At 45.0% G+C, this 24166-nt stretch overlaps 12 non-coding genes across 12 annotated transcripts; all 12 read right to left on the minus strand.

Annotated features, from left to right (window-relative positions):
* Nucleotides 1–773: 773 nt before the first annotated feature.
* trnai-aau (transfer RNA isoleucine (anticodon AAU)) lies at nucleotides 774–845 on the minus strand. The gene has a single exon. It is a non-coding gene; the product is annotated as a tRNA-Ile (tRNA).
* Nucleotides 846–851: 6 nt separating this feature from the next.
* Nucleotides 852–924, minus strand: trnar-ccu (transfer RNA arginine (anticodon CCU)). The gene has a single exon. It is a non-coding gene; the product is annotated as a tRNA-Arg (tRNA).
* A 1308-nt stretch (nucleotides 925–2232) lies between these two features.
* On the minus strand, nucleotides 2233–2305 carry trnar-ccu (transfer RNA arginine (anticodon CCU)). Its single transcript has one exon. It is a non-coding gene; the product is annotated as a tRNA-Arg (tRNA).
* A 1783-nt stretch (nucleotides 2306–4088) lies between these two features.
* Nucleotides 4089–4160, minus strand: trnai-aau (transfer RNA isoleucine (anticodon AAU)). Its single transcript has one exon. It is a non-coding gene; the product is annotated as a tRNA-Ile (tRNA).
* A 6-nt stretch (nucleotides 4161–4166) lies between these two features.
* Nucleotides 4167–4239, minus strand: trnar-ccu (transfer RNA arginine (anticodon CCU)). Its single transcript has one exon. It is a non-coding gene; the product is annotated as a tRNA-Arg (tRNA).
* Nucleotides 4240–5548: 1309 nt separating this feature from the next.
* trnar-ccu (transfer RNA arginine (anticodon CCU)) lies at nucleotides 5549–5621 on the minus strand. Its single transcript has one exon. It is a non-coding gene; the product is annotated as a tRNA-Arg (tRNA).
* Nucleotides 5622–13839: 8218 nt separating this feature from the next.
* trnar-ccu (transfer RNA arginine (anticodon CCU)) lies at nucleotides 13840–13912 on the minus strand. The gene has a single exon. It is a non-coding gene; the product is annotated as a tRNA-Arg (tRNA).
* Nucleotides 13913–16246: 2334 nt separating this feature from the next.
* trnai-aau (transfer RNA isoleucine (anticodon AAU)) lies at nucleotides 16247–16318 on the minus strand. Its single transcript has one exon. It is a non-coding gene; the product is annotated as a tRNA-Ile (tRNA).
* Nucleotides 16319–16324: 6 nt separating this feature from the next.
* On the minus strand, nucleotides 16325–16397 carry trnar-ccu (transfer RNA arginine (anticodon CCU)). Its single transcript has one exon. It is a non-coding gene; the product is annotated as a tRNA-Arg (tRNA).
* Nucleotides 16398–17702: 1305 nt separating this feature from the next.
* Nucleotides 17703–17775, minus strand: trnar-ccu (transfer RNA arginine (anticodon CCU)). Its single transcript has one exon. It is a non-coding gene; the product is annotated as a tRNA-Arg (tRNA).
* Nucleotides 17776–19908: 2133 nt separating this feature from the next.
* On the minus strand, nucleotides 19909–19981 carry trnar-ccu (transfer RNA arginine (anticodon CCU)). Its single transcript has one exon. It is a non-coding gene; the product is annotated as a tRNA-Arg (tRNA).
* A 1304-nt stretch (nucleotides 19982–21285) lies between these two features.
* trnar-ccu (transfer RNA arginine (anticodon CCU)) lies at nucleotides 21286–21358 on the minus strand. The gene has a single exon. It is a non-coding gene; the product is annotated as a tRNA-Arg (tRNA).
* Between the last annotated feature and the right edge of the window lie 2808 nt (nucleotides 21359–24166).

Here is a 24166-nt window from a genome sequence, read left to right on the forward strand (position 1 = left end):
TCCGCTGCGCCACTCTGCTTTCAACCACTGCAGAAAAGAGTAAGACCCACAATCCATGGCTTAGGAGGCCAGTGTCTTAGGCCACTGGGGTACTGTGAAATCCTTTTCACCTATACGAACTGATAGAAGCAGTAAAAAAATGTGTAACGGAAGGCACTTACACATGCCCATGATATAGAGAAAAAAATGTATTGTTCGAACTTCATTGCTAAAAATAAGCTGTTTAGCAGAGGATGGTTTCGATCCATCGACCTCTGGGCCCAGCACGCTTCCGCTGCGCCACTCTGCTTTCAACCACTCCAGAAAAGAGTAAGACCCACAATCCATGGCTTAGGAGGCCAGTGTCTTAGGCCACTGGGGTACTGTGAAATCCTCTTCACCTATACGAACTGATAGAAGCAGTAAAAAAAATGTGTAACGGAAGGCACTTACACATGCCCATGATATAGAGAAAAAAATTTATTGTTCGAACTTCATTGCTAAAAATAAGCTGTTTAGCAGAGGATGGTTTCGATCCATCGACCTCTGGGTTATGGGCCCAGCACGCTTCCTCTGCGCCACTCTGCTTTCAACCAATCCAGAAAAGAGTAAGACCCACAATCCATGGCTTAGGAGGCCAGTGTCTTAGGCCACTGGGGTACAGTGAAATCTTTTTCACCTATACGAACTGATAGAAGCAGTAAAAAAAATGTGTAACGGAAGGCACTTACACATGCCCATGATATAGAGAAAAAAAATTATTGTTCGCACTTCATTGCTAAAAATAAACTGTTTAGCAGAGGATGGTTTCGATCCATCGACCTCTGGGTTATTGGCCCAGCACGCTTCCGCTGCGCCACTCTGCTTTCAAACACCCCAGATGGGACTTGAACCCACAATCACTGGCTTAGGAGGCCAGTGCCTTATCCATTAGGCCACTGGGGCACTGTAGTTCATTTACGACCAGTACAAACTCATTGAAGCAGTAAAAAAAATGTGTAACAGAAGGCACTGACAAATGCCCATGATATAGCAGATTTTTTTTCTTCGCACTTCAATGCTAAAAACAAACTGTTTAGCAGAGGATGGTTTCGATCCATCGACCTCTGGGCCCAGCACGCTTCCGCTGCGCCACTCTGCTTTCAACCACTCCGTGAAAAGAGTAGGAATCACAATCCATGGCTTAGGAGGCCAGTGTCTCTGGCCACTGGTGTACTGTGAAATCTTTTTCACCTATACGAACTGATAGAAGCAGTAAAAAAATGTGTAACGGAAGGCACTGACACATGCCCATGCTATAGCGAGAAAAAAAATGTGTTCACACATCATTGCTAGAAATAAACTGTTTAGCAGAGGATGGTTTCGATCCATCGACCTCTGGGTTATGGGCCCAGCACGCTTCCGCTGCGCCACTCTGCTTTCAACCACTGCAGAAAAGAGTAAGACCCACAATCCATGGCTTAGGAGGCCAGTGTCTTAGGCCACTGGGGTACTGTGAAATCCTTTTCACCTATACGAACTGATAGAAGCAGTAAAAAAAATGTGTAACGGAAGGCACTTACACATGCCCATGATATAGAGAAAAAAATGTATTGTTCGAACTTCATTGCTAAAAATAAGCTGTTTAGCAGAGGATGGTTTCGATCCATCGACCTCTTGGGCCCAGCACGCTTCCGCTGCGCCACTCTGCTTTCAACCACTCCAGAAAAGAGTAAGACCCACAATCCATGGCTTAGGAGGCCAGTGTCTTAGGCCACTGGGGTACTGTGAAATCCTCTTCACCTATACGAACTGATAGAAGCAGTAAAAAAAATGTGTAACGGAAGGCACTTACACATGCCCATGATATAGAGAAAAAAATTTATTGTTCGAACTTCATTGCTAAAAATAAGCTGTTTAGCAGAGGATGGTTTCGATCCATCGACCTCTGGGTTATGGGCCCAGCACGCTTCCTCTGCGCCACTCTGCTTTCAACCAATCCAGAAAAGAGTAAGACCCACAATCCATGGCTTAGGAGGCCAGTGTCTTAGGCCACTGGGGTACAGTGAAATCTTTTTCACCTATACGAACTGATAGAAGCAGTAAAAAAAATGTGTAACGGAAGGCACTTACACATGCCCATGATATAGAGAAAAAAAATTATTGTTCGCACTTCATTGCTAAAAATAAACTGTTTAGCAGAGGATGGTTTCGATCCATCGACCTCTGGGTTATGGGCCCAGCACGCTTCCGCTGCGCCACTCTGCTTTCAAACACCCCAGATGGGACTTGAACCCACAATCACTGGCTTAGGAGGCCAGTGCCTTATCCATTAGGCCACTGGGGCACTGTAGTTCATTTACGACCAGTACAAACTCATTGAAGCAGTAAAAAAAATGTGTAACAGAAGGCACTGACAAATGCCCATGACATAGCAGATTTTTTTTCTTCGCACTTCAATGCTAAAAACAAACTGTTTAGCAGAGGATGGTTTCGATCCATCGACCTCTGGGCCCAGCACGCTTCCGCTGCGCCACTCTGCTTTCAACCACTCCGTGAAAAGAGTAGGAATCACAATCCATGGCTTAGGAGGCCAGTGTCTCTGGCCACTGGTGTACTGTGAAATCTTTTTCACCTATACGAACTGATAGAAGCAGTAAAAAAAATGTGTAACGGAAGGCACTTACACATGCCCATGATATAGAGAAAAAAATGTATTGTTCGCACTTCATTGCTAAAAATAAACTGTTCAGCAGAGGATGGTTTCGATCTATCGACCTCTGGATTATGGGCCCAGCACGCTTCCGCTGCGCCACTCTGCTTTTAGACTATGCAGAAAAGAGTAGGAATCACAATCCATGGCTTAGGAGGCCAGTGTCTCAGGCCACTGGTGTACTGCGAAATCCTTTTCACCTATACGAACTGATAGAAGCAGTAAAAAAAAGGTGTAACGGAAGGTACTTACACATGCCCATGATATAGAGAAATTTTTTTATTGTTCGCACTTCATTGCTAAAAATAAGCTGTTTAGCAGAGGATGGTTTCGATCCATCGACCTCTGGGTTATGGGCCCAGCACGCTTCCGCTGCGCCACTCTGCTTTCAACCTCTCCAGAAAAGAGTAAGACCCACAATCCATGGCTTAGGAGGCCAGTGTCTTAGGCCACTGGGGTACTGTGAAATCCTTTTCACCTATACGAACTGATAGAAGCAGTAAAAAAAATGTGCAACGGAAGGCACTTACACATGCCCATGATATAGAGAAAAAAAAATATTGTTCGCACTTCATTGCTAAAAATAAACTGTTTAGCAGAGGATGGTTTCGATACATCGACCTCTGGGTTATGGGCCCAACACGCTTCCGCTGCGCCACTCTGCTTTCAACCACTGCAGAAAAGAGTAAGACCCACAATCCATGGCTTAGGAGGCCAGTGTCTTAGGCCACTGGGGTACTGTGAAATCCTTTTCACCTATACGAACTGATAGAAGCAGTAAAAAAATGTGTAACGGAAGGCACTTACACATGCCCATGATATAGAGAAAAAAATTTATTGTTCGAACTTCATTGCTAAAAATAAGCTGTTTAGCAGAGGATGATTTCGATCCATCGACCTCTGGGCCCAGCACGCTTCCGCTGCGCCACTCTGCTTTCAACCACTCCAGAAAAGAGTAAGACCCACAATCCATGGCTTAGGAGGCCAGTGTCTTAGGCCACTGGGGTACTGTGAAATCCTCTTCACCTATATGAACTGATAGAAGCAGTAAAAAAAATGTGTAACGGAAGGCACTTACACATGCCCATGATATAGAGAAAAAAATTAATTGTTCGAACTTCATTGCTAAAAATAAGCTGTTTAGCAGAGGATGGTTTCGATCCATCGACCTCTGGGTTATGGGCCCAGCACGCTTCCTCTGCGCCACTCTGCTTTCAACCAATCCAGAAAAGAGTAAGACCCACAATCCATGGCTTAGGAGGCCAGTGTCTTAGGCCACTGGGGTACAGTGAAATCTTTTTCACCTATACGAACTGATAGAAGCAGTAAAAAAATGTGTAACGGAAGGCACTTACACATGCCCATGATATAGAGAAAAAAATTATTGTTCGCACTTCATTGCTAAAAATAAACTGTTTAGCAGAGGATGGTTTCGATCCATCGACCTCTGGGTTATTGGCCCAGCACGCTTCCGCTGCGCCACTCTGCTTTCAAACACCCCAGATGGGACTTGAACCCACAATCACTGGCTTAGGAGGCCAGTGCCTTATCCATTAGGCCACTGGGGCACTGTAGTTCATTTACGACCAGTACAAACTCATTGAAGCAGTAAAAAAAATGTGTAACAGAAGGCACTGACAAATGCCCATGATATAGCAGATTTTTTTTCTTCGCACTTCAATGCTAAAAACAAACTGTTTAGCAGAGGATGGTTTCGATCCATCGACCTCTGGGCCCAGCACGCTTCCGCTGCGCCACTCTGCTTTCAACCACTCCGTGAAAAGAGTAGGAATCACAATCCATGGCTTAGGAGGCCAGTGTCTCTGGCCACTGGTGTACTGTGAAATCTTTTTCACCTATACGAACTGATAGAAGCAGTAAAAAAAATGTGTAACGGAAGGCACTGACACATGCCCATGCTATAGCGAGAAAAAAAAATGTGTTCACACATCATTGCTAGAAATAAACTGTTTAGCAGAGGATGGTTTCGATCCATCGACCTCTGGGTTATGGGCCCAGCACGCTTCCGCTGCGCCACTCTGCTTTCAACCACTGCAGAAAAGAGTAAGACCCACAATCCATGGCTTAGGAGGCCAGTGTCTTAGGCCACTGGGGTACTGTGAAATCCTTTTCACCTATACGAACTGATAGAAGCAGTAAAAAAAATGTGTAACGGAAGGCACTTACACATGCCCATGATATAGAGAAAAAAATGTATTGTTCGAACTTCATTGCTAAAAATAAGCTGTTTAGCAGAGGATGATTTCGATCCATCGACCTCTGGGCCCAGCACGCTTCCGCTGCGCCACTCTGCTTTCAACCACTCCAGAAAAGAGTAAGACCCACAATCCATGGCTTAGGAGGCCAGTGTCTTAGGCCACTGGGGTACTGTGAAATCCTCTTCACCTATACGAACTGATAGAAGCAGTAAAAAAAATGTGTAACGGAAGGCACTTACACATGCCCATGATATAGAGAAAAAAATTTATTGTTCGAACTTCATTGCTAAAAATAAGCTGTTTAGCAGAGGATGGTTTCGATCCATCGACCTCTGGGTTATGGGCCCAGCACGCTTCCTCTGCGCCACTCTGCTTTCAACCAATCCAGAAAAGAGTAAGACCCACAATCCATGGCTTAGGAGGCCAGTGTCTTAGGCCACTGGGGTACAGTGAAATCTTTTTCACCTATACGAACTGATAGAAGCAGTAAAAAAAAATGTGTAACGGAAGGCACTTACACATGCCCATGATATAGAGAAAAAAATTATTGTTCGCACTTCATTGCTAAAAATAAACTGTTTAGCAGAGGATGGTTTCGATCCATCGACCTCTGGGTTATGGGCCCAGCACGCTTCCGCTGCGCCACTCTGCTTTCAAACACCCCAGATGGGACTTGAACCCACAATCACTGGCTTAGGAGGCCAGTGCCTTATCCATTAGGCCACTGGGGCACTGTAGTTCATTTACGACCAGTACAAACTCATTGAAGCAGTAAAAAAATGTGTAACAGAAGGCACTGACAAATGCCCATGACATAGCAGATTTTTTTCTTCGCACTTCAATGCTAAAAACAAACTGTTTAGCAGAGGATGGTTTCGATCCATCGACCTCTGGGCCCAGCACGCTTCCGCTGCGCCACTCTGCTTTCAACCACTCCGTGAAAAGAGTAGGAATCACAATCCATGGCTTAGGAGGCCAGTGTCTCTGGCCACTGGTGTACTGTGAAATCTTTTTCACCTATACGAACTGATAGAAGCAGTAAAAAAAATGTGTAACGGAAGGCACTGACACATGCCCATGCTATAGCGAGAAAAAAATGTGTTCACACATCATTGCTAGAAATAAACTGTTTAGCAGAGGATGGTTTCGATCCATCGACCTCTGGGTTATGGGCCCAGCACGCTTCCGCTGCGCCACTCTGCTTTCAACCACTGCAGAAAAGAGTAAGACCCACAATCCATGGCTTAGGAGGCCAGTGTCTTAGGCCACTGGGGTACTGTGAAATCCTTTTCACCTATACGAACTGATAGAAGCAGTAAAAAAAGGTGTAACGGAAGGCACTTACACATGCCCATGATATAGAGAAAAAAATTAATTGTTCGAACGTCATTGCTAAAAATAAGCTGTTTAGCAGAGGATGGTTTCGATCCATTGACCTCTGGGTTATGGGCCCAGCACGCTTCGGCTGCGCCACTCTGCTTTCAACCACTCCAGAAAAGAGTAAGACCCACAATCCATGGCTTAGGAGGCCAGTGTCTTAGGCCACTGGGGTACTGTGAAATCCTTTTCACCTATACGAACTGATAGAAGCAGTAAAAAAATGTGTAACGGAAGGCACTTACACATGCCCATGATATAGAGAAAAAAATGTATTGTTCGCACTTCATTGCTAAAAATAAACTGTTCAGCAGAGGATGGTTTCGATCCATCGACCTCTGGATTATGGGCCCAGCACGCTTCCGCTGCGCCACTCTGCTTTTAGACTATGCAGAAAAGAGTAGGAATCACAATCCATGGCTTAGGAGGCCAGTGTCTCAGGCCACTGGTGTACTGCGAAATCCTTTTCACCTATACGAACTGATAGAAGCAGTAAAAAAAAGGTGTAACGGAAGGCACTTACACATGCCCATGATATAGAGAAAAAATTGTATTGTTCGCACTTCATTGCTAAAAATAAGCTGTTTAGCAGAGGATGGTTTCGATCCATCGACCTCTGGGTTATGGGCCCAGCACGCTTCCGCTGCGCCACTCTGCTTTCAACCTCTCCAGAAAAGAGTAAGACCCACAATCCATGGCTTAGGAGGCCAGTGTCTTAGGCCACTGGGGTACTGTGAAATCCTTTTCACCTATACGAACTGATAGAAGCAGTAAAAAAAATGTGCAACGGAAGGCACTTACACATGCCCATGATATAGAGAAAAAAAAATATTGTTCGCACTTCATTGCTAAAAATAAACTGTTTAGCAGAGGATGGTTTCGATACATCAACCTCTGGGTTATGGGCCCAACACGCTTCCTCTGCGCCACTCTGCTTTCAACCACTGCAGAAAAGAGTAAGACCCACAATCCATGGCTTAGGAGGCCAGTGTCTTAGGCCACTGGGGTACTGTGAAATCCTTTTCACCTATACGAACTGATAGAAGCAGTAAAAAAAATGTGTAACGGAAGGCACTTACACATGCCCATGATATAGAGAAAAAAATTTATTGTTCGAACTTCATTGCTAAAAATAAGCTGTTTAGCAGAGGATGATTTCGATCCATCGACCTCTGGGCCCAGCACGCTTCCGCTGCGCCACTCTGCTTTCAACCACTCCAGAAAAGAGTAAGACCCACAATCCATGGCTTAGGAGGCCAGTGTCTTAGGCCACTGGGGTACTGTGAAATCCTCTTCACCTATACGAACTGATAGAAGCAGTAAAAAAAATGTGTAACGGAAGGCACTTACACATGCCCATGATATAGAGAAAAAAATTAATTGTTCGAACTTCATTGCTAAAAATAAGCTGTTTAGCAGAGGATGGTTTCGATCCATCGACCTCTGGGTTATGGGCCCAGCACGCTTCCTCTGCGCCACTCTGCTTTCAACCAATCCAGAAAAGAGTAAGACCCACAATCCATGGCTTAGGAGGCCAGTGTCTTAGGCCACTGGGGTACAGTGAAATCTTTTTCACCTATACGAACTGATAGAAGCAGTAAAAAAAATGTGTAACGGAAGGCACTTACACATGCCCATGATATAGAGAAAAAAATTAATTGTTCGAACTTCATTGCTAAAAATAAGCTGTTTAGCAGAGGATGGTTTCGATCCATCGACCTCTGGGTTATGGGCCCAGCACGCTTCCGCTGCGCCACTCTGCTTTCAAACACCCCAGATGGGACTTGAACCCACAATCACTGGCTTAGGAGGCCAGTGCCTTATCCATTAGGCCTTCTGGCACTGTAGTTCATTTACGACCAGTACAAACTCATTGAAGCAGTAAAAAAAATGTGTAACAGAAGGCACTGACAAATGCCCATGATATAGCAGATTTTTTTTCTTCGCACTTCAATGCTAAAAACAAACTGTTTAGCAGAGGATGGTTTCGATCCATCGACCTCTGGGCCCAGCACGCTTCCGCTGCGCCACTCTGCTTTCAACCACTCCGTGAAAAGAGTAGGAATCACAATCCATGGCTTAGGAGGCCAGTGTCTCTGGCCACTGGTGTACTGTGAAATCTTTTTCACCTATACGAACTGATAGAAGCAGTAAAAAAAATGTGTAACGGAAGGCACTGACACATGCCCATGCTATAGCGAGAAAAAAAATGTGTTCACACATCATTGCTAGAAATAAACTGTTTAGCAGAGGATGGTTTCGATCCATCGACCTCTGGGTTATGGGCCCAGCACGCTTCCGCTGCGCCACTCTGCTTTCAACCACTGCAGAAAAGAGTAAGACCCACAATCCATGGCTTAGGAGGCCAGTGTCTTAGGCCACTGGGGTACTGTGAAATCCTTTTCACCTATACGAACTGATAGAAGCAGTAAAAAAAATGTGTAACGGAAGGCACTTACACATGCCCATGATATAGAGAAAAAAATGTATTGTTCGCACTTCATTGCTAAAAATAAACTGTTTAGCAGAGGATGGTTTCGGTCCATCGACCTCTGGGTTATGGGCCCAGCACGCTCCGCTGCGCCACTCTGCTTTTAGACTATGCAGAAAAGAGTAGGAATCACAATCCATGTCTTAGGAGGCCAGTGTCTCAGGCCACTGGTGTACTGCGAAATCCTTTTCACCTATACGAACTGATAGAAGCAGTAAAAAAAATGTGTAACGGAAGGCACTTACACATGCCCATGATATAGAGAAAAAAATTAATTGTTCGAACTTCATTGCTAAAAATAAGCTCTTTAGCAGAGGATGGTTTCGATCCATCGACCTCTGGGTTATGGGCCCAGCACGCTTCCTCTGCGCCACTCTGCTTTCAACCACTCCAGAAAAGAGTAAGACCCACAATCCATGGCTTAGGAGGCCAGTGTCTTAGGCCACTGGGGTACTGTGAAATCTTTTTCACCTATACGAACTGATAGAAGCAGTAAAAAAAATGTGTAACGGAAGGCACTTACACATGCCCATGATATAGAGAAAAAAAATTATTGTTCGCACTTCATTGCTAAAAATAAACTGTTTAGCAGAGGATGGTTTCGATCCATCGACCTCTGGGTTATGGGCCCAGCACGCTTCCGCTGCGCCACTCTGCTTTCAAACACCCCAGATGGGACTTGAACCCACAATCACTGGCTTAGGAGGCCAGTGCCTTATCCATTAGGCCTTCTGGCACTGTAGTTCATTTACGACCAGTACAAACTCATTGAAGCAGTAAAAAAAATGTGTAACAGAAGGCACTGACAAATGCCCATGATATAGCAGATTTTTTTTCTTCGCACTTCAATGCTAAAAACAAACTGTTTAGCAGAGGATGGTTTCGATCCATCGACCTCTGGGCCCAGCACGCTTCCGCTGCGCCACTCTGCTTTCAACCACTCCGTGAAAAGAGTAGGAATCACAATCCATGGCTTAGGAGGCCAGTGTCTCTGGCCACTGGTGTACTGTGAAATCTTTTTCACCTATACGAACTGATAGAAGCAGTAAAAAAAATGTGTAACGGAAGGCACTGACACATGCCCATGCTATAGCGAGAAAAAAAAATGTGTTCACACATCATTGCTAGAAATAAACTGTTTAGCAGAGGATGGTTTCGATCCATCGACCTCTGGGTTATGGGCCCAGCACGCTTCCGCTGCGCCACTCTGCTTTCAACCACTGCAGAAAAGAGTAAGACCCACAATCCATGGCTTAGGAGGCCAGTGTCTTAGGCCACTGGGGTACTGTGAAATCCTTTTCACCTATACGAACTGATAGAAGCAGTAAAAAAAAAGTTTAACGGAAGGCACTTACACATGCCCATGATATAGAGAAAAAAATTAATTGTTCGAACTTCATTGCTAAAAATAAGCTGTTTAGCAGAGGATGGTTTCGATCCATTGACCTCTGGGTTATGGGCCCAGCACGCTTCGGCTGCGCCACTCTGCTTTCAAACACTCCAGAAAAGAGTAAGACCCACAATCCATGGCTTAGGAGGCCAGTGTCTTAGGCCACTGGGGTACTGTGAAATCCTTTTCACCTATACGAACTGATAGAAGCAGTAAAAAAATGTGTAACGGAAGGCACTTACACATGCCCATGATATAGAGAAAAAAATTAATTGTTCGAACTTCATTGCTAAAAATAAGCTCTTTAGCAGAGGATGGTTTCGATCCATCGACCTCTGGGTTATGGGCCCAGCACGCTTCCGCTGCGCCACTCTGCTTTCAACCACTCCAGAAAAGAGTAAGACCCACAATCCATGGCTTAGGAGGCCAGTGTCTTAGGCCACTGGGGTACTGTGAAATCTTTTTCACCTATACGAACTGATAGAAGCAGTAAAAAAATGTGTAACGGAAGGCACTTACACATGCCCATGATAGAGAGAAAAAAATTATTGTTCGCACTTCATTGCTAAAAATAAACTGTTTAGCAGAGGATGGTTTCGATCCATCGACCTCTGGGTTATGGGCCCAGCACGCTTCCGCTGCGCCACTCTGCTTTCAAACACCCCAGATGGGACTTGAACCCACAATCACTGGCTTAGGAGGCCAGTGCCTTATCCATTAGGCCTTCTGGCACTGTAGTTCATTTACGACCAGTACAAACTCATTGAAGCAGTAAAAAAATGTGTAACAGAAGGCACTGACAAATGCCCATGATATAGCAGATTTTTTTTCTTCGCACTTCAATGCTAAAAACAAACTGTTTAGCAGAGGATGGTTTCGATCCATCGACCTCTGGGCCCAGCACGCTTCCGCTGCGCCACTCTGCTTTCAACCACTCCGTGAAAAGAGTAGGAATCACAATCCATGGCTTAGGAGGCCAGTGTCTCTGGCCACTGGTGTACTGTGAAATCTTTTTCACCTATACGAACTGATAGAAGCAGTAAAAAAATGTGTAACGGAAGGCACTGACACATGCCCATGCTATAGCGAGAAAAAAAATGTGTTCACACATCATTGCTAGAAATAAACTGTTTAGCAGAGGATGGTTTCGATCCATCGACCTCTGGGTTATGGGCCCAGCACGCTTCCGCTGCGCCACTCTGCTTTCAACCACTGCAGAAAAGAGTAAGACCCACAATCCATGGCTTAGGAGGCCAGTGTCTTAGGCCACTGGGGTACTGTGAAATCCTTTTCACCTATACGAACTGATAGAAGCAGTAAAAAAAAGTGTAACGGAAGGCACTTACACATGCCCATGATATAGAGAAAAAAATTAATTGTTCGAACTTCATTGCTAAAAATAAGCTGTTTAGCAGAGGCTGGTTTCGATCCATCGACCTCTGGGTTATGGGCCCAGCACGCTTCCGCTGCGCCACTCTGCTTTCAAACACTCCAGAAAAGAGTAAGACCCACAATCCATGGCTTAGGAGGCCAGTGTCTTAGGCCACTGGGGTACTGTGAAATCCTTTTCACCTATACGAACTGATAGAAGCAGTAAAAAAAATGTGTAACGGAAGGCACTTACACATGCCCATGATATAGAGAAAAAAATGTATTGTTCGCACTTCATTGCTAAAAATAAACTGTTCAGCAGAGGATGGTTTCGATCCATCGACCTCTGGGTTATGGGCCCAGCACGCTTCGCTGCGCCACTCTGCTTTCAACCACTGCAGAAAAGAGTAAGACCCACAATCCATGGCTTAGGAGGCCAGTGTCTTAGGCCACTGGGGTACTGTGAAATCCTTTTCACCTATACGAACTGATAGAAGCAGTAAAAAAAATGTGTAACGGAAGGCACTTACACATGCCCATGATATAGAGAAAAAAATTAATTGTTCGAACTTCATTGCTAAAAATAAGCTGTTTAGCAGAGGATGGTTTCGATCCATCGACCTCTGGGCCCAGCACGCTTCCGCTGCGCCACTCTGCTTTCAACCACTCCAGAAAAGAGTAAGACCCACAATCCATGGCTTAGGAGGCCAGTGTCTTAGGCCACTGGGGTACTGTGAAATCCTTTTCACCTATACGAACTGATAGAAGCAGTAAAAAAAATGTGTAACGGAAGGCACTTACACATGCCCATGATATAGAGAAAAAAATGTATTGTTCGCACTTCATTGCTAAAAATAAACTGTTTAGCAGAGGATGGTTTCGGTCCATCGACCTCTGGGTTATGGGCCCAGCACGCTCCGCTGCGCCACTCTGCTTTTAGACTATGCAGAAAAGAGTAGGAATCACAATCCATGGCTTAGGAGGCCAGTGTCTCAGGCCACTGGTGTACTGCGAAATCCTTTTCACCTATACGAACTGATAGAAGCAGTAAAAAAAGGTGTAACGGAAGGCACTTACACATGCCCATGATATAGAGAAAAAATTTATTGTTCGCACTTCATTGCTAAAAATAAGCTGTTTAGCAGAGGATGGTTTCGATCCATCGACCTCTGGGTTATGGGCCCAGCACGCTTCCGCTGCGCCACTCTGCTTTCAACCTCTCCAGAAAAGAGTAAGACCCACAATCCATGGCTTAGGAGGCCAGTGTCTCAGGCCACTGGGGTACTGTGAAATCCTTTTCACCTATACGAACTGATAGAAGCAGTAAAAAAATGTGCAACGGAAGGCACTTACACATGCCCATGATATAGAGAAAAAAAAATATTGTTCGCACTTCATTGCTAAAAATAAACTGTTTAGCAGAGGATGGTTTCGATCCATCGACCTCTGGGTTATGGGCCCAGCACGCTTCCGCTGCGCCACTCTGCTTTCAACCACTGCAGAAAAGAGTAAGACCCACAATCCATGGCTTAGGAGGCCAGTGTCTTAGGCCACTGGGGTACTGTGAAATCCTTTTCACCTATACGAACTGATAGAAGCAGTAAAAAAAATGTGTAACGGAAGGCACTTACACATGCCCATGATATAGAGAAAAAAATTAATTGTTCGAACTTCATTGCTAAAAATAAGCTGTTTAGCAGAGGATGATTTCGATCCATCGACCTCGTGGGCCCAGCACGCTTCCGCTGCGCCACTCTGCTTTCAACCACTCCAGAAAAGAGTAAGACCCACAATCCATGGCTTAGGAGGCCAGTGTCTTAGGCCACTGGGGTACTGTGAAATCCTTTTCACCTATACGAACTGATAGAAGCAGTAAAAAAAATGTGTAACGGAAGGCACTTACACATGCCCATGATATAGAGAAAAAAATTAATTGTTCGAACTTCATTGCTAAAAATAAGCTGTTTAGCAGAGGATGGTTTCGATCCATCGACCTCTGGGTTATGGGCCCAGCACGCTTCCTCTGCGCCACTCTGCTTTCAACCAATCCAGAAAAGAGTAAGACCCACAATCCATGGCTTAGGAGGCCAGTGTCTTAGGCCACTGGGGTACTGTGAAATCTTTTTCACCTATACGAACTGATAGAAGCAGTAAAAAAAATGTGTAACGGAAGGCACTTACACATGCCCATGATATAGAGAAAAAATTATTGTTCGCACTTCATTGCTAAAAATAAACTGTTTAGCAGAGGATGGTTTCGATCCATCGACCTCTGGGTTATGGGCCCAGCACGCTTCCGCTGCGCCACTCTGCTTTCAAACACCCCAGATGGGACTTGAACCCACAATCACTGGCTTAGGAGGCCAGTGCCTTATCCATTAGGCCACTGGGGCACTGTAGTTCATTTACGACCAGTACAAACTCATTGAAGCAGTAAAAAAATGTGTAACAGAAGGCACTGACAAATGCCCATGATATAGCAGATTTTTTTTCTTCGCACTTCAATGCTAAAAACAAACTGTTTAGCAGAGGATGGTTTCGATCCATCGACCTCTGGGCCCAGCACGCTTCCGCTGCGCCACTCTGCTTTCAACCACTCCGTGAAAAGAGTAGGAATCACAATCCATGGCTTAGGAGGCCAGTGTCTCTGGCCACTGGTGTACTGTGAAATCTTTTTCACCTATACGAACTGATAGAAGCAGTAAAAAAATGTGTAACGGAAGGCACTGACACATGCCCATGCTATAGCGAGAAAAAAATGTGTTCACACATCATTGCTAGAAATAAACTGTTTAGCAGAGGATGGTTTCGATCCATCGACCTCTGGGTTATGGGCCCAGCACGCTTCCGCTGCGCCACTCTGCTTTCAACCACTGCAGAAAAGAGTAAGACCCACAATCCATGGCTTAGGAGGCCAGTGTCTTAGGCCACTGGGGTACTGTGAAATCCTTTTCACCTATACGAACTGATAGAAGCAGTAAAAAAAGGTGTAACGGAAGGCACTTACACATGCCCATGATATAGAGAAAAAAATTAATTGTTCGAACGTCATTGCTAAAAATAAGCTGTTTAGCAGAGGATGGTTTCGATCCATTGACCTCTGGGTTATGGGCCCAGCACGCTTCGGCTGCGCCACTCTGCTTTCAACCACTCCAGAAAAGAGTAAGACCCACAATCCATGGCTTAGGAGGCCAGTGTCTTAGGCCACTGGGGTACTGTGAAATCCTTTTCACCTATACGAACTGATAGAAGCAGTAAAAAAAATGTGTAACGGAAGGCACTTACACATGCCCATGATATAGAGAAAAAAATGTATTGTTCGCACTTCATTGCTAAAAATAAACTGTTCAGCAGAGGATGGTTTCGATCCATCGACCTCTGGATTATGGGCCCAGCACGCTTCCGCTGCGCCACTCTGCTTTTAGACTATGCAGAAAAGAGTAGGAATCACAATCCATGGCTTAGGAGGCCAGTGTCTCAGGCCACTGGTGTACTGCGAAATCCTTTTCACCTATACGAACTGATAGAAGCAGTAAAAAAAGGTGTAACGGAAGGCACTTACACATGCCCATGATATAGAGAAATTTTTTATTGTTCGCACTTCATTGCTAAAAATAAGCTGTTTAGCAGAGGATGGTTTCGATCCATCGACCTCTGGGTTATGGGCCCAGCACGCTTCCGCTGCGCCACTCTGCTTTCAACCTCTCCAGAAAAGAGTAAGACCCACAATCCATGGCTTAGGAGGCCAGTGTCTTAGGCCACTGGGGTACTGTGAAATCCTTTTCACCTATACGAACTGATAGAAGCAGTAAAAAAAATGTGCAACGGAAGGCACTTACACATGCCCATGATATAGAGAAAAAAAAATATTGTTCGCACTTCATTGCTAAAAATAAACTGTTTAGCAGAGGATGGTTTCGATACATCGACCTCTGGGTTATGGGCCCAACACGCTTCCGCTGCGCCACTCTGCTTTCAACCACTGCAGAAAAGAGTAAGACCCACAATCCATGGCTTAGGAGGCCAGTGTCTTAGGCCACTGGGGTACTGTGAAATCCTTTTCACCTATACGAACTGATAGAAGCAGTAAAAAAAATGTGTAACGGAAGGCACTTACACATGCCCATGATATAGAGAAAAAAATGTATTGTTCGAACTTCATTGCTAAAAATAAGCTGTTTAGCAGAGGATGATTTCGATCCATCGACCTCTGGGCCCAGCACGCTTCCGCTGCGCCACTCTGCTTTCAACCACTCCAGAAAAGAGTAAGACCCACAATCCATGGCTTAGGAGGCCAGTGTCTTAGGCCACTGGGGTACTGTGAAATCCTCTTCACCTATACGAACTGATAGAAGCAGTAAAAAAAATGTGTAACGGAAGGCACTTACACATGCCCATGATATAGAGAAAAAAATTAATTGTTCGAACTTCATTGCTAAAAATAAGCTGTTTAGCAGAGGATGGTTTCGATCCATCGACCTCTGGGTTATGGGCCCAGCACGCTTCCTCTGCGCCACTCTGCTTTCAACCAATCCAGAAAAGAGTAAGACCCACAATCCATGGCTTAGGAGGCCAGTGTCTTAGGCCACTGGGGTACAGTGAAATCTTTTTCACCTATACGAACTGATAGAAGCAGTAAAAAAATGTGTAACGGAAGGCACTTACACATGCCCATGATATAGAGAAAAAAATTATTGTTCGCACTTCATTGCTAAAAATAAACTGTTTAGCAGAGGATGGTTTCGATCCATCGACCTCTGGGTTATTGGCCCAGCACGCTTCCGCTGCGCCACTCTGCTTTCAAACACCCCAGATGGGACTTGAACCCACAATCACTGGCTTAGGAGGCCAGTGCCTTATCCATTAGGCCACTGGGGCACTGTAGTTCATTTACGACCAGTACAAACTCATTGAAGCAGTAAAAAAAATGTGTAACAGAAGGCACTGACAAATGCCCATGATATAGCAGATTTTTTTTCTTCGCACTTCAATGCTAAAAACAAACTGTTTAGCAGAGGATGGTTTCGATCCATCGACCTCTGGGCCCAGCACGCTTCCGCTGCGCCACTCTGCTTTCAACCACTCCGTGAAAAGAGTAGGAATCACAATCCATGGCTTAGGAGGCCAGTGTCTCTGGCCACTGGTGTACTGTGAAATCTTTTTCACCTATACGAACTGATAGAAGCAGTAAAAAAATGTGTAACGGAAGGCACTGACACATGCCCATGCTATAGCGAGAAAAAAAATGTGTTCACACATCATTGCTAGAAATAAACTGTTTAGCAGAGGATGGTTTCGATCCATCGACCTCTGGGTTATGGGCCCAGCACGCTTCCGCTGCGCCACTCTGCTTTCAACCACTGCAGAAAAGAGTAAGACCCACAATCCATGGCTTAGGAGGCCAGTGTCTTAGGCCACTGGGGTACTGTGAAATCCTTTTCACCTATACGAACTGATAGAAGCAGTAAAAAAAATGTGTAACGGAAGGCACTTACACATGCCCATGATATAGAGAAAAAAATGTATTGTTCGAACTTCATTGCTAAAAATAAGCTGTTTAGCAGAGGATGATTTCGATCCATCGACCTCTGGGCCCAGCACGCTTCCGCTGCGCCACTCTGCTTTCAACCACTCCAGAAAAGAGTAAGACCCACAATCCATGGCTTAGGAGGCCAGTGTCTTAGGCCACTGGGGTACTGTGAAATCCTCTTCACCTATACGAACTGATAGAAGCAGTAAAAAAAATGTGTAACGGAAGGCACTTACACATGCCCATGATATAGAGAAAAAAATTTATTGTTCGAACTTCATTGCTAAAAATAAGCTGTTTAGCAGAGGATGGTTTCGATCCATCGACCTCTGGGTTATGGGCCCAGCACGCTTCCTCTGCGCCACTCTGCTTTCAACCAATCCAGAAAAGAGTAAGACCCACAATCCATGGCTTAGGAGGCCAGTGTCTTAGGCCACTGGGGTACAGTGAAATCTTTTTCACCTATACGAACTGATAGAAGCAGTAAAAAAATGTGTAACGGAAGGCACTTACACATGCCCATGATATAGAGAAAAAAATTATTGTTCGCACTTCATTGCTAAAAATAAACTGTTTAGCAGAGGATGGTTTCGATCCATCGACCTCTGGGTTATGGGCCCAGCACGCTTCCGCTGCGCCACTCTGCTTTCAAACACCCCAGATGGGACTTGAACCCACAATCACTGGCTTAGGAGGCCAGTGCCTTATCCATTAGGCCACTGGGGCACTGTAGTTCATTTACGACCAGTACAAACTCATTGAAGCAGTAAAAAAATGTGTAACAGAAGGCACTGACAAATGCCCATGACATAGCAGATTTTTTTCTTCGCACTTCAATGCTAAAAACAAACTGTTTAGCAGAGGATGGTTTCGATCCATCGACCTCTGGGCCCAGCACGCTTCCGCTGCGCCACTCTGCTTTCAACCACTCCGTGAAAAGAGTAGGAATCACAATCCATGGCTTAGGAGGCCAGTGTCTCTGGCCACTGGTGTACTGTGAAATCTTTTTCACCTATACGAACTGATAGAAGCAGTAAAAAAATGTGTAACGGAAGGCACTGACACATGCCCATGCTATAGCGAGAAAAAAATGTGTTCACACATCATTGCTAGAAATAAACTGTTTAGCAGAGGATGGTTTCGATCCATCGACCTCTGGGTTATGGGCCCAGCACGCTCCGCTGCGCCACTCTGCTTTCAACCACTGCAGAAAAGAGTAAGACCCACAATCCATGGCTTAGGAGGCCAGTGTCTTAGGCCACTGGGGTACTGTGAAATCCTTTTCACCTATACGAACTGATAGAAGCAGTAAAAAAAGGTGTAACGGAAGGCACTTACACATGCCCATGATATAGAGAAAAAAATTAATTGTTCGAACGTCATTGCTAAAAATAAGCTGTTTAGCAGAGGATGGTTTCGATCCATCGACCTCTGGGTTATGGGCCCAGCACGCTTCGGCTGCGCCACTCTGCTTTCAACCACTCCAGAAAAGAGTAAGAACCACAATCCATGGCTTAGGAGGCCAGTGTCTTAGGCCACTGGGGTACTGCGAAATCCTTTTCACCTATACGAACTGATAGAAGCAGTAAAAAAAATGTGTAACGGAAGGCACTTACACATGCCCATGATATAGAGAAAAAATGTATTGTTCGCACTTCATTGCTAAAAATAAACTGTTCAGCAGAGGATGGTTTCGATCCATCGACCTCTGGGTTATGGGCCCAGCACGCTTCCGCTGCGCCACTCTGCTTTTAGACTATGCAGAAAAGAGTAGGAACCACAATCCATGGCTTAGGAGGCCAGTGTCTCAGGCCACTGGGGTACTGTGAAATCCTTTTCACCTATACGAACTGATAGAAGCAGTAAAAAAAATGTGCAACGGAAGGCACTTACACATGCCCATGATATAGAGAAAAAAATATTGTTCGCACTTCATTGCTAAAAATAAACTGTTTAGCAGAGGATGGTTTCGATACATCGACCTCCGGGTTATGGGCCCAACACGCTTCCGCTGCGCCACTCTGCTTTCAACCACTGCAGAAAAGAGTAAGACCCACAATCCATGGCTTAGGAGGCCAGTGTCTTAGGCCACTGGGGTACTGTGAAATCCTTTTCACCTATACGAACTGATAGAAGCAGTAAAAAAAATGTGTAACGGAAGGCACTTACACATGCCCATGATATAGAGAAAAAAATTTATTGTTCGAACTTCATTGCTAAAAATAAGCTGTTTAGCAGAGGATGGTTTCGATCCATCGACCTCTGGGCCCAGCACGCTTCCGCTGCGCCACTCTGCTTTCAACCACTCCAGAAAAGAGTAAGACCCACAATCCATGGCTTAGGAGGCCAGTGTCTTAGGCCACTGGGGTACTGTGAAATCCTCTTCACCTATACGAACTGATAGAAGCAGTAAAAAAAATGTGTAACGGAAGGCACTTACACATGCCCATGATATAGAGAAAAAAATTAATTGTTCGAACTTCATTGCTAAAAATAAGCTGTTTAGCAGAGGATGGTTTCGATCCATCGACCTCTGGGTTATGGGCCCAGCACGCTTCCTCTGCGCCACTCTGCTTTCAACCAATCCAGAAAAGAGTAAGACCCACAATCCATGGCTTAGGAGGCCAGTGTCTTAGGCCACTGGGGTACAGTGAAATCTTTTTCACCTATACGAACTGATAGAAGCAGTAAAAAAAATGTGTAACGGAAGGCACTTACACATGCCCATGATATAGAGAAAAAAAATTATTGTTCGCACTTCATTGCTAAAAATAAACTGTTTAGCAGAGGATGGTTTCGATCCATCGACCTCTGGGTTATGGGCCCAGCACGCTTCCGCTGCGCCACTCTGCTTTCAAACACCCCAGATGGGACTTGAACCCACAATCACTGGCTTAGGAGGCCAGTGCCTTATCCATTAGGCCACTGGGGCACTGTAGTTCATTTACGACCAGTACAAACTCATTGAAGCAGTAAAAAAATGTGTAACAGAAGGCACTGACAAATGCCCATGATATAGCAGATTTTTTTCTTCGCACTTCAATGCTAAAAACAAACTGTTTAGCAGAGGATGGTTTCAATCCATCGACCTCTGGGCCCAGCACGCTTCCGCTGCGCCACTCTGCTTTCAACCACTCCGTGAAAAGAGTAGGAATCACAATCCATGGCTTAGGAGGCCAGTGTCTCTGGCCACTGGTGTACTGTGAAATCTTTTTCACCTATACGAACTGATAGAAGCAGTAAAAAAATGTGTAACGGAAGGCACTGACACATGCCCATGCTATAGCGAGAAAAAAAATGTGTTCACACATCATTGCTAGAAATAAACTGTTTAGCAGAGGATGGTTTCGATCCATCGACCTCTGGGTTATGGGCCCAGCACGCTTCCGCTGCGCCACTCTGCTTTCAACCACTGCAGAAAAGAGTAAGACCCACAATCCATGGCTTAGGAGGCCAGTGTCTTAGGCCACTGGGGTACTGTGAAATCCTTTTCACCTATACGAACTGATAGAAGCAGTAAAAAAATGTGTAACGGAAGGCACTTACACATGCCCATGATATAGAGAAAAAAATTTATTGTTCGAACTTCATTGCTAAAAATAAGCTGTTTAGCAGAGGATGATTTCGATCCATCGACCTCTGGGCCCAGCACGCTTCCGCTGCGCCACTCTGCTTTCAACCACTCCAGAAAAGAGTAAGACCCACAATCCATGGCTTAGGAGGCCAGTGTCTTAGGCCACTGGGGTACTGTGAAATCCTCTTCACCTATACGAACTGATAGAAGCAGTAAAAAAAATGTGTAACGGAAGGCACTTACACATGCCCATGATATAGAGAAAAAAATTAATTGTTCGAACTTCATTGCTAAAAATAAGCTGTTTAGCAGAGGATGGTTTCGATCCATCGACCTCTGGGTTATGGGCCCAGCACGCTTCCTCTGCGCCACTCTGCTTTCAACCAATCCAGAAAAGAGTAAGACCCACAATCCATGGCTTAGGAGGCCAGTGTCTTAGGCCACTGGGGTACAGTGAAATCTTTTTCACCTATACGAACTGATAGAAGCAGTAAAAAAAATGTGTAACGGAAGGCACTTACACATGCCCATGATATAGAGAAAAAAAATTATTGTTCGCACTTCATTGCTAAAAATAAACTGTTTAGCAGAGGATGGTTTCGATCCATCGACCTCTGGGTTATGGGCCCAGCACGCTTCCGCTGCGCCACTCTGCTTTCAAACACCCCAGATGGGACTTGAACCCACAATCACTGGCTTAGGAGGCCAGTGCCTTATCCATTAGGCCACTGGGGCACTGTAGTTCATTTACGACCAGTACAAACTCATTGAAGCAGTAAAAAAAATGTGTAACAGAATGCACTGACAAATGCCCATGATATAGCAGATTTTTTTTCTTCGCACTTCAATGCTAAAAACAAACTGTTTAGCAGAGGATGGTTTCGATCCATCGACCTCTGGGCCCAGCACGCTTCCGCTGCGCCACTCTGCTTTCAACCACTCCGTGAAAAGAGTAGGAATCACAATCCATGGCTTAGGAGGCCAGTGTCTCTGGCCACTGGTGTACTGTGAAATCTTTTTCACCTATACGAACTGATAGAAGCAGTAAAAAAAATGTGTAACGGAAGGCACTGACACATGCCCATGCTATAGCGAGAAAAAAAATGTGTTCACACATCATTGCTAGAAATAAACTGTTTAGCAGAGGATGGTTTCGATCCATCGACCTCTGGGTTATGGGCCCAGCACGCTTCCGCTGCGCCACTCTGCTTTCAACCACTGCAGAAAAGAGTAAGACCCACAATCCATGGCTTAGGAGGCCAGTGTCTTAGGCCACTGGGGTACTGTGAAATCCTTTTCACCTATACGAACTGATAGAAGCAGTAAAAAAAAGGTGTAACGGAAGGCACTTACACATGCCCATGATATAGAGAAAAAAATTAATTGTTCGAACGTCATTGCTAAAAATAAGCTGTTTAGCAGAGGATGGTTTCGATCCATTGACCTCTGGGTTATGGGCCCAGCACGCTTCGGCTGCGCCACTCTGCTTTCAACCACTCCAGAAAAGAGTAAGACCCACAATCCATGGCTTAGGAGGCCAGTGTCTTAGGCCACTGGGGTACTGTGAAATCCTTTTCACCTATACGAACTGATAGAAGCAGTAAAAAAAATGTGTAACGGAAGGCACTTACACATGCCCATGATATAGAGAAAAAAATGTATTGTTCGCACTTCATTGCTAAAAATAAACTGTTCAGCAGAGGATGGTTTCGATCCATCGACCTCTGGATTATGGGCCCAGCACGCTTCCGCTGCGCCACTCTGCTTTTAGACTATGCAGAAAAGAGTAGGAATCACAATCCATGGCTTAGGAGGCCAGTGTCTCAGGCCACTGGTGTACTGCGAAATCCTTTTCACCTATACGAACTGATAGAAGCAGTAAAAAAAGGTGTAACGGAAGGCACTTACACATGCCCATGATATAGAGAAAAAAATTAATTGTTCGCACTTCATTGCTAAAAATAAGCTGTTTAGCAGAGGATGGTTTCGATCCATCGACCTCTGGGTTATGGGCCCAGCACGCTTCCGCTGCGCCACTCTGCTTTCAACCTCTCCAGAAAATAGTAAGACCCACAATCCATGGCTTAGGAGGCCAGTGTCTTAGGCCACTGGGGTACTGTGAAATCCTTTTCACCTATACGAACTGATAGAAGCAGTAAAAAAAATGTGCAACGGAAGGCACTTACACATGCCCATGATATAGAGAAAAAAAAATATTGTTCGCACTTCATTGCTAAAAATAAACTGTTTAGCAGAGGATGGTTTCGATCCATCGACCTCTGGGTTATGGGCCCAGCACGCTTCCGCTGCGCCACTCTGCTTTCAACGACTGCAGAAAAGAGTAAGACCCACAATCCATGGCTTAGGAGGCCAGTGTCTTAGGCCACTGGGGTACTGTGAAATCCTCTTCACCTATACGAACTGATAGAAGCAGTAAAAAAAATGTGTAACGGAAGGCACTTACACATGCCCATGATATAGAGAAAAAAATGTATTGTTCGCACTTCATTGCTAAAAATAAACTGTTTAGCAGAGGATGGTTTCGGTCCATCGACCTCTGGGTTATGGGCCCAGCACGCTTCCGCTGCGCCACTCTGCTTTTAGACTATGCAGAAAAGAGTAGGAATCACAATCCATGTCTTAGGAGGCCAGTGTCTCAGGCCACTGGTGTACTGCGAAATCCTTTTCACCTATACGAACTGATAGAAGCAGTAAAAAAAATGTGTAACGGAAGGCACTTACACATGCCCATGATATAGAGAAAAAAATTAATTGTTCGAACTTCATTGCTAAAAATAGGCTGTTTAGCAGAGGATGGTTTCGATCCATCGACCTCTGGGTTATGGGCCCAGCACGCTTCCTCTGCGCCACTCTGCTTTCAACCAATCCAGAAAAGAGTAAGACCCACAATCCATGGCTTAGGAGGCCAGTGTCTTAGGCCACTGGGGTACTGTGAAATCCTTTTCACCTATACGAACTGATAGAAGCAGTAAAAAAAATGTGTAACGGAAGGCACTTACACATGCCCATGATATAGAGAAAAAAATGTATTGTTCGCACTTCATTGCTAAAAATAAACTGTTCAGCAGAGGATGGTTTCGATCCATCGACCTCTGGATTATGGGCCCAGCACGCTTCCGCTGCGCCACTCTGCTTTTAGACTATGCAGAAAAGAGTAGGAATCACAATCCATGGCTTAGGAGGCCAGTGTCTCAGGCCACTGGTGTACTGCGAAATCCTTTTCACCTATACGAACTGATAGAAGCAGTAAAAAAAAGGTGTAACGGAAGGCACTTACACATGCCCATGATATAGAGAAAAAATTAATTGTTCGCACTTCATTGCTAAAAATAAGCTGTTTAGCAGAGGATGGTTTCGATCCATCGACCTCTGGGTTATGGGCCCAGCACGCTTCCGCTGCGCCACTCTGCTTTCAACCTCTCCAGAAAAGAGTAAGACCCACAATCCATGGCTTAGGAGGCCAGTGTCTTAGGCCACTGGGGTACTGTGAAATCCTTTTCACCTATACGAACTGATAGAAGC

The sequence above is a fragment of the Salmo salar genome, chromosome ssa17, assembly GCF_905237065.1.
Source record: "Salmo salar chromosome ssa17, Ssal_v3.1, whole genome shotgun sequence".
Taxonomy (NCBI): Eukaryota; Metazoa; Chordata; class Actinopteri; order Salmoniformes; family Salmonidae; genus Salmo; species Salmo salar.